Genomic DNA, 17,084 nt, shown 5'->3' on the forward strand with positions numbered 1-17,084 from the left:
CGTATTTCCATATTCCCGGCGAAACACGCGCCGATCTATCTGTGTACAAACGGATGGAATCCATCGGGGCCCGCCTCCCGTCTCGCCTTTTGCCAGGGAACCTGCATTGCTGTTCAAAAGTGCACTGTTCCTCACCGCCAGCAACGGCTCTTTATGCGACAGAAACATTTTCGAAGTCAACTGTAAGAAACGGGAATCGAACGAAAGTGAATTTTCTCTTTTGATCAGTTTTCACAAGCTGACAGCAGCGCGTAACTACATTCTTAACGTTTCGTGTGCCAGCACAGCAGCCTAAAAGTTCGATGTAAAGGAAAAAGTTAAAATGTATCCTACTGAAAGTACACACTTAATTTTCCTGCATTTTTCAGATCATAACCAAAATTCGCTACACCGAATACAGTAACGAAAAGATTCATTTATTTTTGGACAAATATTGTGAAACGATTGACTTTTTTCTGTCTATGCTGTGAGACTATATAATTTGTTGATTGAAAAAGAAAGATGGGCGAAATATTATCTCAAGGCTATTTTCTGTAATTCTTTCTGAGTAGCGTGTGAGGATCAACAATCGACCGTTTTCCATTGTTAGGCAAACACAAGGCAACGCTCGTTTCCCACGTGTATTTTAAAGAAACGGGTAAACAGAATCGAGCGCGCCAATACATTTTGGAGGTACGGTATATATGTTGGCAATTTTCGCGAGCGTTTTTGTCACGGAGCCGTGCATCCGGTGGGTAAACGCTCGCGCTCGGATCCGGTTTTCGCACAGCACATGGTTCACCGTTGGCTATCAACGGCGAGTGGTCGAAACCGAGCAAACAAAGTCGTTCCTCAGGGCTCTCCCACCCCGAATTTCGAGTCCATAATTCCAGTGGACAGTATCCCCCCGGTCGTTTGACCGCGCCGCGTACGTTTCCGCAGCGTTTCGTGCGACCGCCAGTCAACCGTTGCTACCAACCGGCCCAGAAATCCCTCTCGATCATCCGCTGACAGTGCCGAGTCAGTGTTTCTTGCGAGCTGGGGGTTGGAACGGTTCGAGGAGCGACGCTTTGCAACTCACTGAAACGCGATGCGATTCTCTACAACGCTTTGCAATATGCTGCAGTACTCTGCAACGACTTGAAACGCGCTAAAACACTCTGCAGCGCTATGCGACGTTTCACAACGCTCTACAAACGCTCCGCAACTCACTGAAACGCGATACGATGTTTTACAACGCTCTGCAGCGCTATGTGACATTCTACAACGCTCTGCAGCGCTATGCGATGTTTTACAACACTCTACAACACTCTGCAGCGCTATGCGACGTTTTTACAACGCTCTACAACACTCTGCAGCGCTATGCGACGTTTTCGCAACGCTCTACTGCGCTCTGCAACTCACTGAAACGTGAAACGATGCTCTACAACGCTCTACAACGTTCTACAACGCTCTGCAATTCACTGCAATGCGATGGGATGCACTACAATACTCCGCAATATGCTGCAGTACTCTGCAAGTATGTAATGTTTTACAACGCCCTGCAACGCGCCACAACGACTTGAAACGCGCTACAACGCCCTGTGACGCTATGCGACGTTTTACAACGCTTTACAACGCTCTGCAGCGCTATGCGACGTTTTACAACGCTTTACAACGCTCTGCAGCGCTATGCGACGTTTTACAACGTTCCACAACGCTCTGCAGCGCTATGCGACGTTTTAGGACGCTCTACAACGCTGTGAAATTCACTTGAACGCGATGCGATGCTCTACAACGCTCTGCAACGCACTGCAGCGTTCTACATCGACTTGAAACGCGCTGTAACGCTCTGCAACGCTATGCGACGTTTCACAACGCTCTGCAACGCTGCAACTAATGTTTTACAACGCTCTGCAACGCGCCGCAACGATTTGAAACGCGGCGGAACGCTTTGCGATGAGCTGCATGTTCTACAACGGTTTGCAACGTTCTACAACGTGCTGCAACGCGATGCAGCGAGACCTGCACCATCGGCTCGTTAGCGCAGCAAGTGCATCGGTTCCAGCGGCGGGATACGGGTATCCTCGCACCACACCAGCTATAGGAACGCCAGCAATGCCCGATGCGAAATTGCGCTCGGTTACTGTCAAAGAGCCAACCCGCTGGAAACCATACAGGGTTAACCGAACCCCTCCAAACTCTCCGTCACCTGGGATTTCCTAGATAACGGCCAGCTGACTCGGTTAACTGCCCTCCGACCCTTATGAACGTACGTCTCTCGTCATTGTTAGTGTCACGCCGCGACGGGACGAATAGGCGTGTTCCAACTGGAAAAACACACGTATAAACAAGATGATACGTCGTCTACTGCTGGTGTAGCTGCTGATGAGGTGTTTTCAGTACGGCCACGACGAGCAGCCGTGGTTGGTTCGGTAGATGTTTAGTCCTGGGATGCATCGAGGCTTTGAACTGTGCGAGATCGATATCTTGCGTTTACGGACAACGCTCGAATAACATCGTTTGCACTTTGTCTACCCGGTGTAATTCCCAAGCACTACACGCGATAATTAATTTGCAATGGCGATTGAAACGGTGAGACGTACTGTGTGCACTATGTTTACCTTCTTGCAGTTTGCTGTTCTGAAATGTTCGAAAAGTCACTTGTATCACCACGATTTCCAACAATTTTCTCCCAACGTTTTTCAAAAGCTGTAGAACTCCTTTGCGGAAAATGATCCTTCTTCAGAGAAGATCGCGGGGTTCCTGAAAATCGTGCTCGAACTTTTGCAACCGTCCAATAAACGAAACCCGCGGTGAGCTCTCTCCTTAGCGTCGCGCTTCGCTCGCTTCCGCAGCGCCGACAGCCAATAAGGGCGCGGGTAAAATCGTTTCCGCTGCTCCCGAGCATCTCGTAGCGGCAGCCAAGTCGCGTGAGTCGTCGAGGATGGATCGTTGTGCTTTTTGCCTGAAATATTCATCGACGTGTTGCAAAGTTTGCCCGTGGGTAGCACGAGCCTTCACCGTAGAGTCTCGGCAGCGTCGGTATACTTCGCAATCGATCAGCGTGTAGGGAACGAGCCGGTGTAACAACCCCAGGATAAAATTCGACCGATCCACCCCCCTGCTAGCCCCTCTTCCTCCTGTGCACCCTAAGTTACAGTGGGGTTTCGCGGTCAATTACCCGGATAATTTAATACGCGATCTTCGATTTCCAGCACGGCCGTAGAAAGAGGTTCGTGGACTGGCACGATTCATCACCGGATGCGCGCCGATAACGCGGCCCTCGTTGCAACGGCACACACAGCCACGGGAAATATATTAGACTGACAGGTGCTCGGTATAGCTGCTGTTTCCTGACGTGCACCCGAGACCGCAGCTGCAATACGTTCAGGGGGCATTCCCGATGTTCGAGCCCGTTTTTTTCAACATTTTCAGCAATTTTTTCCGGGAGGTCTGTTAAACATCAAGATTTTGCACTCACATTCACGAATATTTGGAGTATATACGTTATTCTTTTCAAGTAAGAATAATCACAATTGCAGGAGTTATATATTTTCTCTTATGGAGCATGCTTCAGAATAAATGGGGTACTGTGATTTTGAATGCCATTTTGTTACCAACTTTTTGGAATTTTCTCGGAACAATTATTCAGCTCTCCGCATTAAGATTTTGCACGCGTATTTATGGATGTTTGAGGAACATAAGTTATTTTTTTCAAGTAAGAATAATCACAATTGCAGGAGTTATATATTTTCTCTTATGGAGCATGTTTCAGAATAAATGGGGTACTGTGGTTTTGAATGCCATTTTGTTACCAACTTTTTGGAATTTTCTTGGACGAATTATTCAGCTCTCCGCATTAGGATTTTGCACACGTATTTATGGATGTTTGAGGAACATAAGTTATTTTTTTCAAGTAAGAATAATCACAATTGCAGGAGATATATATTTTTTCTTATGGAGCATGTTTCGGAATAAATGGGGTACTGTGGTTTTGAATGCCATTTTGTTACCAACTTTTTGGAATTTTCTCGGAAGAATTATTCAGCTCTCCGCATTAGGATTTTGCACACGTATTTATGGATGTTTGAGGCACACAAGTTATTTTTTTCAAGTAAAAATATTCAAGATTGCATGAGCTATATATATTTTTATAGAGTATGTTTTGAGGACCTTAAGCCGCTGTCTCGGTCCAGGAATTTTTGCCGGTCCCGGGTATCGAAAAATTCATCTCGTAAACCCCCCAGGATCTCCCTCTCTTTCTCGAAGGTCTTTCTCTCTTCAGAAATCAACGTTGCTTCCACGTTAGTCTGCGTTAATCCTCCGGAGATGGACGTTCTCGACGACTGGTCGATAAAAAGCGCAGGCTAGATTCGCTCCGAGGTTTCTTACCATCCGATAGACGGCAGATCTTTGGACTGAGCATCGTCGAATTTTTGTAAAGGTCCTGGTCCGGTCTGAGAATCCTTACTTATCCGTAGATTTCAAATCTCTGTATGGATTTTTGTACCATTTTTGTGAAGGATCATCTTTCTAAGGGCCCCTACTTCTCGACAGACTGCAGATACCTCTGTACAAATTCTTACAGAATTTTTGCAAGTGGTGAATTCTGAGGATCCTTGCTTGTCCATAGATTGCAAATCTTCGTGTGGATTTTTCTGGAATTTTTATGAATCTCTGAACTCTTTTTAGTGTCCGTGCTTGTCGGTAGACTGCGGGTCTTCGTAAAAATTCTTGCGAAATTTTTACGAAGCTCGGAATTCTTTCGGAGGACCCTTCTTCATATACCGTGCAGATATCTTCGTGCAGACTCTCACAGAATCGTTGCAAACGGTCAGTTCTGAAGATCCATACTACAAAAGTTATTCCACAAATCAGCAAGGATTTACTCTAGCATCAGATCAATTCGCGTAACCAACGTTCTTAGCTCCGAGCGATTTCTTATCTTCCAAGTTGGCTGCAATATATCAACTCCGGATAAAGCACCCTTAAAAACTCGTTTAAGAACGCCGGATAGAAGGTAGAATCACTGAGAGAGCGCCTGTTTTTCGAAGGTTAATTCAAAGGAATAATTGCTATTCCATGGAGAACGCTCAAAGTTCGAAAAGCGAGGCAACAAACCGAATCCAAAAACGCCGCCATCGGTTGCACGGTGATATTATACGGCGCGCGGACTTCGGGGGAATACCATTTGCATCGATCTGGAATGCAAAGTTGTTCCAACCTCGACAGAAACCGTTTTGTGTTCTATTTCACCCGGCGTCGGAGGGAACGTCGAGGGACCCATTCATTTTTCAGTGAAAGCCGAAATTATGGTCACGTAGCCGCGCATGTAGATCGCTTCGTTTCACGATTTCGCATCGTGTTTCTTGCAAAAAGAACGGCTGTTAGCGTTCGCCGAGCTGCGGGGATTCTTATGAAATCCTATGGGCCACAGATTTGTGCAAATGCTTGCTAAATACATGTTAAATTCCCTCATAAATATGTATCGGATAGCGTGCGTTACGCATCGGATCGTCACTGTCGGATATTAATACGTTTTAATAATAGTGCGGTACTCGACGCTCGCTCAACAATTTTTTCTAAATTGGAGCCTCAAGGGTTTGTTAAATACTATCGGATTATTGCTGTTGCCGGTGTCAAATATAATTTCCACCTTGCAATAATACTTTTTTAGTTTTTCGATTCTTTATTCTGTGTTCTTTAGAAGCAAATAGGGAAACAAACATTTTCCAAAGAGTGAATGCTAATCGATTCCTAAAGTGTAAGAATGATTAAAAACTCACAGTTAAATCATCCCAACTGGAGATAAAGTGCGAAACCCTTCTCGGGCGAGGAAGATTAGCAAGATGGCGTCTCAAAAAAATGCCCATCCACCGAAGAAGGCGATAGCCGACTTGAACGAATAATTGCCGCGAGGATGGGGGTGAGGGGGGTTGCAGGTGATTCTTGATCACGGGGTCTCGTGTTCGCGTTGATCGGATTCCCCCCAGGAAAATCGATTTGCACGGTGGAAGAAGTTCCGATCAAAAAATTCTATCTTTGCGGGGGTGAGTTACTCTCGGCGCTGTGTAATTGGAGCACTGCGTTTCGGGGGGAGGGGGTAGGGGCCGGATGTTACTCGACGAAAACATTCAAATCGACCGGAGGCAGCAGTTCCTAAAAAGCGAGCGTGTTTCAATTCGACGGGAAAAACTTGTTTGAAACGTTGCCCGGCCGGTTAGATAGCTGTTTAAAGTTTCGGGGCCGACGGGGCAGACAGCCAGTCTGTGCTAGAAATGGGAACAATAGAGGGGAATTATGTTCTGTTCCAGAAAGCCAAAAATTGTAATATTAGAGAGCGCTTGAGTGGTTGAGGGGCGCGAGGGGAAGGATAAGGGATGCAACCGGGACAGGGAGGAGAGCGGACGGAGGGTTTGCGGATAATGTGAATCATGTCGTCGATGCTATAGTTTGCCGTTTGGACGCTTCAGCGTGGCCTGCCAAGCGTGCCAATTTCTTTGTTTCCGGTCTGAGAGTGCCAGGTGCGATATTTAGGCAGCTGCAACGGGGGTGCGATGATTCATGGGCAATTTGCACGAAACAAATGTTTCCGTTTCGTACTATCAAAATTAATTGATTTTTCAATACAATTTCGAATTCTCTTCAGGACCAAAATGGACCTACCACAAGATTCGCTTTCCAAGCTTTATTTTGAGCTCTCACACGTTCGAAAATTCTCGCGGGAATACATTTTAAAACCGATTCGAAGCAATCAATACGAATCTGGTGTTGTTAATGGCAATTTCTTGATTTTTCGAATTTTCCTTAATGACCCTAGTAATGAATAACATACTACTAGCACGGATGCGAATGCCGCGCTCGTCTTTCTGAAAATTGATTCCTCGTGCGACGCCGTTAGAGATTTGCAGCTGGTTTGCAGCCCGCGGGAAGGTTCATGGACCGCAACGATGCCCGAGCAACGATAACTCTTGGCATGATCGAATCGATAACCACGGGAGGAGAGTCGCGTTATGAGGGCACCCGTAAGATGAAAAGTTCGCTCGTTCCCGAAATTGCCAGAACGAATGCTTATCGAAATACCGATGGCTTTGGCAAGCAACCGCAGACGGGGAACAGCTGGTTACCGTTCGGGACCGGTCCGCGTGACCACTACCATTCACGGAACCTCTCGAGCAACCGGGAACATCCGGTCGAGGCAATGCTGCTGGCCTGCCGGCCGCCGAAATTGCTGTCTTTATCTCTTCCTTAATACCCTTGGCCGGTCGTTTGCCAATCCTTGCACCTCTGAGCAATCTCAATCGAAGACTGCAAGCCTCGAAAAGCCTGTCGCTTTAGCTCCTTCGTCCTTTTCCCCTGCTCATTGAATCATCTATTCCATACTATCCTCTCAATTCTTCCTTTTCTACAGTTACACGTTGTTACGGAGGTCTCGGCTTTTCTACCACTATTTACTCTAACACTAGAACTACCGAGCCCTAAACGAGATTGATGTATCTTCCTTTGTAATAATAACAGAATTCTTTCGGATTTTATAGGATTTTTATGGTAACGTGTACTTGAACAAATATACTAAAAACAGTTCTATAACTTTACGAATTGTAAGAGAAACAAATCTGAAATCCGCCATTTTGACGGGATAGTCATGTCGGTAGTGTTAAAGATTCTCTAGGCCCTCTCAGTGAAACAGTATTGCAGTTCGATCCTTTGACACGTCAACTGCCACGTCAGTCACATATATGACTTAACAGGGATTTTTGACTTCAGAAATTCATTTTTATTATCAGATATCCAGATAAACCGAATTTTATTGGAGTCTTTCGAATTCAAAAGGGTCGGCATCCCCTGTAATACATTTTAAATTTCTAGTTTTGGTTTCATTAATTAATGCACAGTTTTTTTTTAAAAAACCGGCCAAAAAAAAAATCAATTTTTGATATACTGTGCTTTTATTCCATGGAAGTGTTATAGCTTACAATCCCATGTAAATGATAAATATCAATAAAACGATTTTTTTTCTTTGCTTTCACATTGTTATTTTCAATTCTCGATTATATTCGAGCGTGAAAAATTATAGCAGCATAAAATACAACGCCGCTCGAATTATCTCGAGGGTGCACAGTTTGGCCTGTTTAGCGCGCTCGAACTAACTCGAGCGTACAAGTTAAGGGGTTAAATTACTCTGATTTTGTAAGAATCTCTGGGATTTAACGCGCGTTAGATCACTGTTTCTCGCGCCTTACTTTCTAGAACTTTGAAATGCTAATGATTGCGACACCCCGCAGTTCCCAGAAGAAGACACGCAGGACAAAGATCGGCCGAGCTAATTCGAGGGTAGACCGGTAAAAAGCGGATCCACCGTCGGAATGCAGTCCGGTCGAGATAAACTGCGCGCACCGGCTGGATGCGGCACGATTTTGCATAATTCCCCGGCGATCCTTGTGCCGGAAATGCCGGTGCTCGCGATCCCGCGGGTGCTCGTAAAAACGCCCGGACACGATCAAGATTATCATGATTGCGGAGGCTGGCCAAGATCCTCGGGAGACGCGGCACCGAACAGAAGATGTTGTCACAGCTAATTTATGGCGCCGATTGTCCTCGTTTCCGGTCACCAGCCGCACAGCACCACGCTCTGATCGGTCCGGTCGTTGTTAGGGTACCTCCCAACAACAGGCACACCGAGAGTACCCGAACCGAACCAGTTCATAGTATACCCGCAGTATACTCTCACTGCACGTTGAGTTTCGGTCACGGGAACAAGCCGCGACAGCATGGCCGAAATAACCCGCCGTATATCACCAGACCGATCCAAGGATCCTGGCAAGGATCTCGGCCCGATACGACCCACCTCTCTTAATAGAACACCGCGTCCAATCCAATACCAGAAGACACGGTTTATTTATATCCTGGACCCGTCGCGAATCACTGGAAAATCTTCGATTTTGTGCCTGCTGAAATAATTTACTGGGCCGTTTCCATCCCGGGTTTGATCCAGTCCGATGTTGCGATTTTAAGGCTGGTTTTGGGAATTTTTTCCGGAGGGAAGTATTGCATGTTGGAATTTTAAACTTGGCACGATCATTAAGTGACGTTCGAAGAGTACACTCAAAATTTGTCGGGGAGCAACGAGCATTTTCTTCGGAGTTACAACAGTAGTAGTGGGAGCGTTCGAGACTTTGAGGCTTTGATCATGAGGCAATCTTTAAGAATTGTTTGAGAGAGAGACACTGATCGTTATAACTTTAAACTTGGTACATTTATTAACCAGCTTTTGAAAGATGTGCTGAATTTTTGTCAAGCGGTTACAACAATTTTCTTCAAAGTTATAACGATGGTAGCGAAACCGTTCGAAAAATTGTTGAACGAGTTGTCCTACCTTGTCGCTTTGACAATCTCTGGGAATTTTTTCAAACAAAGCCAGCCGGTATTAAAATTCCAAAGTGTACACCTTTATAAGGCAACACTCGAAGAATGTACCGAAACTTTCTTAGCCGAGCATAACGATTTTCTGGAAAGTTACGTCGACACTATCGAGAGCCTTTTACAAATGGGCTTTATCCAGAGCAAAATGCCTTTCAACGGCCCTTTTGATGAGCGCAGCCGGGATCCGTTTATACAGAACTCTTCCGAGAGCGACGTTCACGGGACCAGCGTGTGGTCGATTCCACTATAACCCGGTCGAAGCACTTAGGGAGTTGGCTGAACGAGGGATAGTTTCTCCATCGTCGCGTGGCGCGTTTCTCGCGCCTCTGCCATCTAGTCTTTTTATCAGCCGCGGAAATTCCTTCGGAACACCATTTCACGGGAGCATGGACAGCCCGAGGGAATTCCCTCGGGTTGTACAGGATCGAAGCGTGTCTGCCGGCCTTCTACGGACCGCTTTCTCTCCGCCTTGTTCCGCAATAATTAAATTCTTGACGAACGTAGAGAGGATTCTTCAATTGTTGGCCGGGGAAGAGAGAAAGATAGAGAGAGAGATAGGATGCACAAGCTGAGCAATGTTTTCGCCCCGGGATCGATAAACATTTCCCCCGTTCCGACAACATTCTCTCTCTCTCTCTCTTTCTCGCACGCGTTCTCTCTATCGGTGTTCTACCGGTGTCTCGATGGAATGTTATTGGCTCTGGTTCGCGTGGCACGGGGAATGCCGTGGCACGATCGCAAAATCAAACGCGCCGGACACAGGCCGGACAAGTTGTCGCGACTACGCTTGGAAATTAGCCGTCGAGGGCAGGCAGCGTTTCAGGCTCCGGGTATTAAACGGCCGCGGATACAGCCCGATGACAGTCAAACTCCCGTCCCCCGCGTGCCTTCCCGTTTATTCTATGCATTAACTATACGCGATAAATCGTCGGGCAAACAGCCCCTCCTCGATCGAACCGGCCCGGCCAGCCCCGACGGATTGATCCCTCGAAATTCAACGATGAAATTTCGCTTGACAGGGGTGAGCGAACGATTTTTGCCAATCGACGCCCGCTCGATGCCTCACGGTCCGATCGGTCCACAAAAACGCATACTGCGAGCTCACCCTCCATTATTCCGATTTCTTTCGGAGGCCCGAAAACCAGCTCGGACGAAGACAATTTTTATTTCGCATAAAGATCCGCAGTCTCATCATTAGACCGTATTAATTGTCGATAATTAAACGGTCGTCTACACTCCAAAATGACGGGTTGTAATATTTTTAATTTAAAATTATTAAGATTCTATGCATGCATACATGAGAGATTATTTAGCATTTCTTTGGGTATATATTATTTTTAAAATATTGTTAAAAATGTGGGTAGCGCGTTCCTGTTATTTTTATAAAGTCATGTAAAACAGTGACTTTTAGCGCTCTGTGAACCTAGTGTTAAACGTTTCTACAGTTTGGAATTTCCCGTATTCATTTCGATCATTAATGCATAAAGTCGGTGTAATCGTGAATAAAGCGCTGAATCAATATTTGGCATTTCACTCTAGGTGGGAAATGCAAATTAGCGCAGCGCGATGAACAAGTGCGGAGCACCACCCATCAGCATTCAAGGTGCGCTTCCCGTCCGCAAAAAGATGCGCGAAAACCGGTCTCTCCTTAGGACGCGCTCGCGAATTAAGCCGGCGGATTTTTATCAGCGAAACTCGTGTCGTTGGTTTCACCACAGCCATCCTAAAAATCCGCAGAGGTGTACAGATAGCACACGGTCGGGTGCCTCGGTTCGTTTCGAGCGTCCCGCAATTAATTTAGAAGAGTGACGCGAGCGGAGACGAACCTACAGGAACAAGTTCCATCCGCGGTCGGGGCGGTGTTTATTAATTTAACGAATCAATTTGCCTAATTAACCTGGCGGGCCATCGATTCGGCTCGACAGAAAGGGCTCGCCGATCGAAACGATTTTTATCGATGTAATTGCCGCGAACGGAGGGACACACGCTCCGAGGGTTCGCGCTTTTGTCGACGAACGACTGCACCGCATAAAAGTATCGGCGCGCGCGGCCATTGTTCCGCTGTATCATATCGAATAGCGTGCCGCAGTTATACCGTCCGTGCCGCGCGTTCATTATAATTTAATCACCGGACCGATACGCGGGCGGAAGAGCCTCGCCCGATCGAATAACGAGCGTCGAATCCCAAGGAATTATATTCCCGTTAAGTGTGGTCCCCGTAGAAACGGAATCCGATCCGTCGACCCTCCCACCGGTTAAGCCATCTCCTAATTACACTGGTAAACCGATTTTAGCTTCCCTCGCAGCTTCCATCGTTAGGCGATTTTTATTCAACTTAGAGCTATTGTTCTCGTAGGTTCTGCTGAGAAATTTAAGCAAGTTTTGTGATAGTTTTACGCCTCAACTGTGGGAGTTATGGCAATTATTCTTGCGTAGGACGATTCTGCAGACTCTCCCGAACATGAGAATATACATTTTTATTAATCTGAGAATGTTTAAATATTTTTAAATTACGTTTGGAGCGAGTAAGGTTCTGAAGTGGCTTCCGAAAATTCATTTTCTCTGTGCTATACGTCAGGATTTTGTGACTTTTCCGAATTTTTCTTGGAATCAAAATGGCCCTGTCACGAAGCTCGATTTTCCAGCTTTAATTCGAGCCCCCGAAAGTTGAAAAATTCCATCGGGAACGTAGCCTAAAATCAATTTGATCCCGGTCGCAACGTGCTCGCGAAAATTGAATTTTATTCCTATCCGAGGGAACCGAGACTGTCGACAGCATAATCACCGTGCTAACGATGAACGATTCTGTCACTGTGCGACATCTAATCAGGGCGCATCCTCGCAGCTACCCAGAAAAATCCTGCCTCGGAAGACCCGGAGCCGGAACGAAGAACGATCTATCAATTATTATACTAACCAGGTCCGAGCCTTGGACACGGGAAACGAATAATGTTCGATCATCGCTGACGACGGCGTGTAAAAAACGCTGGCTCGTCCATTTTCCAAACCGGACAGAGACTTAGGCTGACTTTACGTTACAGACGTGACTTTCCAGATATTTTCCAGGAACCTCGGTATACACGTTCCCCGCTATTTTCAGTATAGTTCGGGCCAAGGAATCGACTCGCCGCGCGATGAGCTCCCTCCCCGATTCAAAAGCGATTTCGAAAGTTCGTCCCGAGTCATAATAACAATTGCAATATCGTAAATCCGTGGGAGCTCCGGGACGCAGCGCAGAATGGCTCTTGGAATTAGGTGGCCGGGAACTTTGCACCCTGATCTATGGGGGAGTAGGGTTCTGCGGGTTTTTGCGAGCTGCGAAACAGTTCACACTTTATCTAATCCATTAATGGACTCTCTAATGACTGCACCGCGTCCGAAAGGATCTCACTAATTTCCTGGCGAATAATCGTCTATAAAAAAGGCGTTTAAGCTGCATCGATCAAGATAATCTCTGGAATTACGATTGCTGTTGCTGTTAAACGATGCTTTAATCCGTACAAGCAATTTTTTCAAGTCTTTTTAAAATCGAAACGGTTGAGAGCTTCTGTATAAACTGTCGAAAAACGACAGTGATTTCGTTCGTAATTAAAACATTTTCTGGGATGCACGATATAGTGTAACAATTTTTTGAACAAATGTGCAGCCAGCATTTAGAATAGTAAAAACAAGAATTTAACCAGTTAGCTGTTGCGACCTCTTCGAAAAATGTGTACCTAAGTTGCGTCGCAAAAATTAACCGCTGTTTGAATTTAGCTGTTTTGACGAGTATACTCGTCATGACACAAAATATTGCCATCTCTTCATGACGAGTATACTCGTCAAACACAGTTAACTGGTTAAAATTACCGATGCTTTATTTTCAATCGATTTAAATTATTAAGAAAAGAAGTAAATGTCTGTACAGCTTCTATACCTGGAAATGAATGAAAACAATTTTGCACAAAAATGCGTTTCGTCACTAGAAAGTCTATCAAAAAACCTCTTAAACGCACGCAATTCGGTTTAACAATTTCTCAGAGGAAACCTAAAATTGACGTTATTCGTATTCCTGCGTTTTCGCTAATGGTGGAACGCCGCTGAAAGAGAAATGGCATTCGATTCCGCCGTAATAGAAATAAATTACGTGTTCGCTCAATTATCCTCGAAATCTCCATCGCGACTCGATATTAACGGAATAATCCTTGGCTTTCAAAGCGCCATTACTCAATTGCCCGCAGCCCGAATCGTTAAAGTCAGCCTTCGCGGGGTGCGACGGACACGAAATCGCACGACTGGTGGTTGCGAACGCGTCGAATCCGCGAGCAGAGCCCGGATAAAACGTCAGAGTGTGTTTCCTCGTAGCCGGATGGTCGCGTCAAAGATTTTCCGGCGCGTTGTCGATTCAGGTCTGTCACTGTGGAATATTCGCGCGAGATGAGAGCGCGCGATTCGCGCGCCAGGCGTGCGCGAATGGTCCAAAGAAATTAGCGAAGGGTGAAGATCTCCGAATAGACGACGACGACGACGACGACGACGGCGACGCGGGGAGAGGAGGTGGGCGTTGAATAAGATAAGCAAATATTTTCAGTCGCGTCAGGAACGGCGGAAAAGCGTCGAGGAGGCGCATGGAGGCTCTAAATGGTTAAAAGCGCGAAGAGTTGTTACAAAGCGGCCCGCAGGTGGGGGTAAGTTGGAAGGGAAACTGCCCCCGTTTTTCCGCCGTGAAAAGCAGCTTTCGCGGAAAACTCGCTGTACCCATCGGCGCTTTGCATTTGCGGCGAACAGTTTTAATCCACTTCCGTTTTGCGCCCCCCACCGTCCGGTTCCGCGCCGATGCTTCTTCTCGCCGCTCCGCTCCGCTCGGCACCGCTCGCTCGTCGGCTCGTTATTTTCGGACTGCGTTTCGACCGGTTCGTTTTACACACCGATCGATGGCCGAGCCAGTTATTGTAACAAAGCCGGATCGTTAGGTGCGCGAATAGAGAGGGCTCGCGTAATAATGTTAAGCGGTAAATCAAAACGTTGGCTACGATTCGAAGCTACAAACGAGCAGACTGAACCGGAACCAACCGAATCAGAGCATCGCCGGACTATCATTCCGCAAACTGTTTATTTATCGTCGCACGAATAATGATTCCAGCCTGATCGGCCCATTGCCGGAATTGAAACTCGCTATCGTATTCAATTGCTGGGAGATTTAGCGGGCCTATCGGTCAGCGCGATCTTTAAGCTTTAATTAGAGTTTGCGAGCGTTTGAAAATTCCCAAGGGAACGCGCTTTTAATCGTGTTTCTCCGAGCAGTCGGTCGGGGTTTATTAATTTTTTTAATAGTATATCGAATTTTCCGTGAAACGGGAATAATCCTATCGGAAAGAGTAGTTTTCTACCTTCAATTTAAACTCTCAAAAGCTCGAGCATTTCCACGGGAACAAGTTTCAAAATCGATTCAAAACGACCCCTCAACATCCAAACTCTTACGTCCCAGTTAGTGATCGCGATTTTCCAATTTTTTTTATACGATTCCGATTTCTCCTTGAAACCAGAATTAACCTATCGCAAAGTGCGTTCATTAAGCTTCAATTTCAGGTTTTAAACATTCGAAAATTCTCTCGGGAACACATTTTAAAATCGACTCGAAGTAACCCCTCGAAACTCGGCAATTTTTCCTCTATCTATCGAGAGGTTTCTCTATTTTCCTACAAAACTGAAATGATCTTGTCCGACAGTCTTCCAGCTTCCACACAAACGTAGTAGTGTTACAACAACCACCTATTATAAAGATTGAAAATAGTACCAAACAGAACGAGAATAGAGAAGGATTCCCTCTTCAATTACACAGTTAACACCACCGCTGACAACCACAATAGGGGTTCCATCGCAGATGTCGCAGAGAGGCGGGCAGAAAATAGCCGGGCTAATCGCGGAAAGCGAGTCGGAAAGAAAGCCCGCGTTACTTACGGCCGGCGACCTTCCATTTTTCGCGCGGACGCCTCCGCCGCGCCGGGCGGAAAGCTTGGTTTCCAGGTTGCCGGGTACAGCAAACAGTCCGTTGCCGGGACAAAGCCTCGAGTGCCGCGAGGGTGGATTCCGTGGGGGATGATGAGGTGAGCTGGGGGTGGTTGCGAACGCGTACACTCGCGGTAGCCTCTGTCGAAAGACTATCGTACTGTACATGGATCGTAAGTTATCGAAAAGTTCAATCAAACTCATTTTCTATTTTATACTTCTCCAGTCACTCACCTTCCCAAATTAACCCAGTCAATTAACCCTTCAAGTGCCGCGTCATACAAGAAACAATCATTTTACCAAACTTGAAAATTATGAGACAATCGCCGGTCAATAATATGTGTTAATATGACACATTGAAGTGAAACATTAGCACGGTGACACTTCAACGTGGGAAGCTCTGGTGGGGATTGTGTCCCTTGAGTTTGTAACTCGGCAACTTCCGGTCTCTGAACAGTACTTCCGCACGCGTCGACGCGAAGCTCGCGGCCCAATCCTCGAATCGACTTTGCAAATTCTGGCAAATATTTGCTGGGAGAAGCGTGTTCGCATGTTCGCACGCGTCGTTTGCCTCGCGGAGCCTTGGAAGTCGATGAAAAACCCACGTACACAAAGACAACGACGATTTGTAGCGGGTAACGGAGGCTAAACAGCTCAGACCATTTTCCTTCCTCCATTTTTAAACATTTACGACTCACAGTTTTCGCATAGTTTTCACTGTTGAGGTGTTAGCCGTGTCCTTTTGAAAAATAACTCCAAAAGAAGAAAGATAATATTTCCGAAAGGACGACTTCCGATTACACTGGAAACCCTCTGACACTCCTGCAACGAATGCGCACAATTTTTCTTTCGCACAAAGGTGCAGTCCATTAATTCCCATAAATTGGTAAACTACTTTTATATGAACAAATTAAAAAATGTCTGACGAGCATATTCCAGACCAGACGAAACGTCCGAATTTTGAAGTGGAAATAGCTCCGACTGCAAAGAATTAACGTGCTAATTTGCTGCTCCGCGAGCGAAGCAAGCTAAATAGCCTCGTTTGGCGATTTTTCCAAGCGCGACGCAAGAGGGGGAAACGTGGCAGATTAATGGGAGGCGTAGCTCGCGAAACGGGCCGATCGTCCGCGGAAACCGGTTTCCTCCCACGTACAGGATTTCGCAATTATCCGCGGCGGTCGCGGATGAAAGGAGTCGGTCGGGTCTCTCTCTCTCTTTCGGTGCGCAACAATGCTCCGTTTTCCTCGGCGAGTTGTCGGGCTCGAGCGCCGACGTTAACGCGAACGTTGAACACCGCGTTTGACCCACCGCCTCTCCGGCTCTCTCCGCGCGTTGACGAATCGATAGAGAGGCGAGAGAATGAGCAGGATTACCTTTGGCCGAGCTAGAAGCGCCGTCCCGGCACCACCATCCGCAGGAGGAACCACTCGCATCCTGCGCGGACGAAAAAGGAGAATGACGCGCGGCCGTCGTCTGGAGAAAGACGCCGCGGCCGCACCATGATCACCGTTTTTTACCGGGCTTGGACGGAACAGTGGAAACAGTCTTCAGACTGATGCGCAAGGTATGCGCATATTTCCCGTGAAATTTCTCCCCTCTACTATTGGAATTTAATAACAAAACTTCTTTTTAACCCCCTACTGGCTCCACTTTACTCTACATTAAATCCACGAATTTTTATCTTTATTGTACAAGTGATAAATAATAAATTA

General features: G+C 46.5%; 1 protein-coding gene across 5 annotated transcripts in view; it reads right to left on the minus strand.

Moving 5' to 3' along the window:
- Positions 1-17,084, minus strand: part of LOC143359663 (uncharacterized) — a 148,751-nt gene that overhangs the window by 19,336 nt on the left and 112,331 nt on the right. The window contains exon 2 of one of the 5 annotated variants that reach the window (XM_076797782.1): positions 16,746-16,806. The exons of 2 other annotated variants lie outside the window; for them this stretch is intronic. The gene's annotated coding sequence lies outside the window, so the exon portion shown is untranslated. Of the gene's footprint in view, positions 1-16,745; positions 16,998-17,084 lie in introns of all 5 variants that reach the window. 2 more of the 5 variants (XM_076797780.1, XM_076797781.1) reach the window with 2 other exon arrangements.

This window comes from Halictus rubicundus, chromosome 12 (genome assembly GCF_050948215.1).
Source record: "Halictus rubicundus isolate RS-2024b chromosome 12, iyHalRubi1_principal, whole genome shotgun sequence".
NCBI lineage: Eukaryota > Metazoa > Arthropoda > Insecta > Hymenoptera > Halictidae > Halictus > Halictus rubicundus.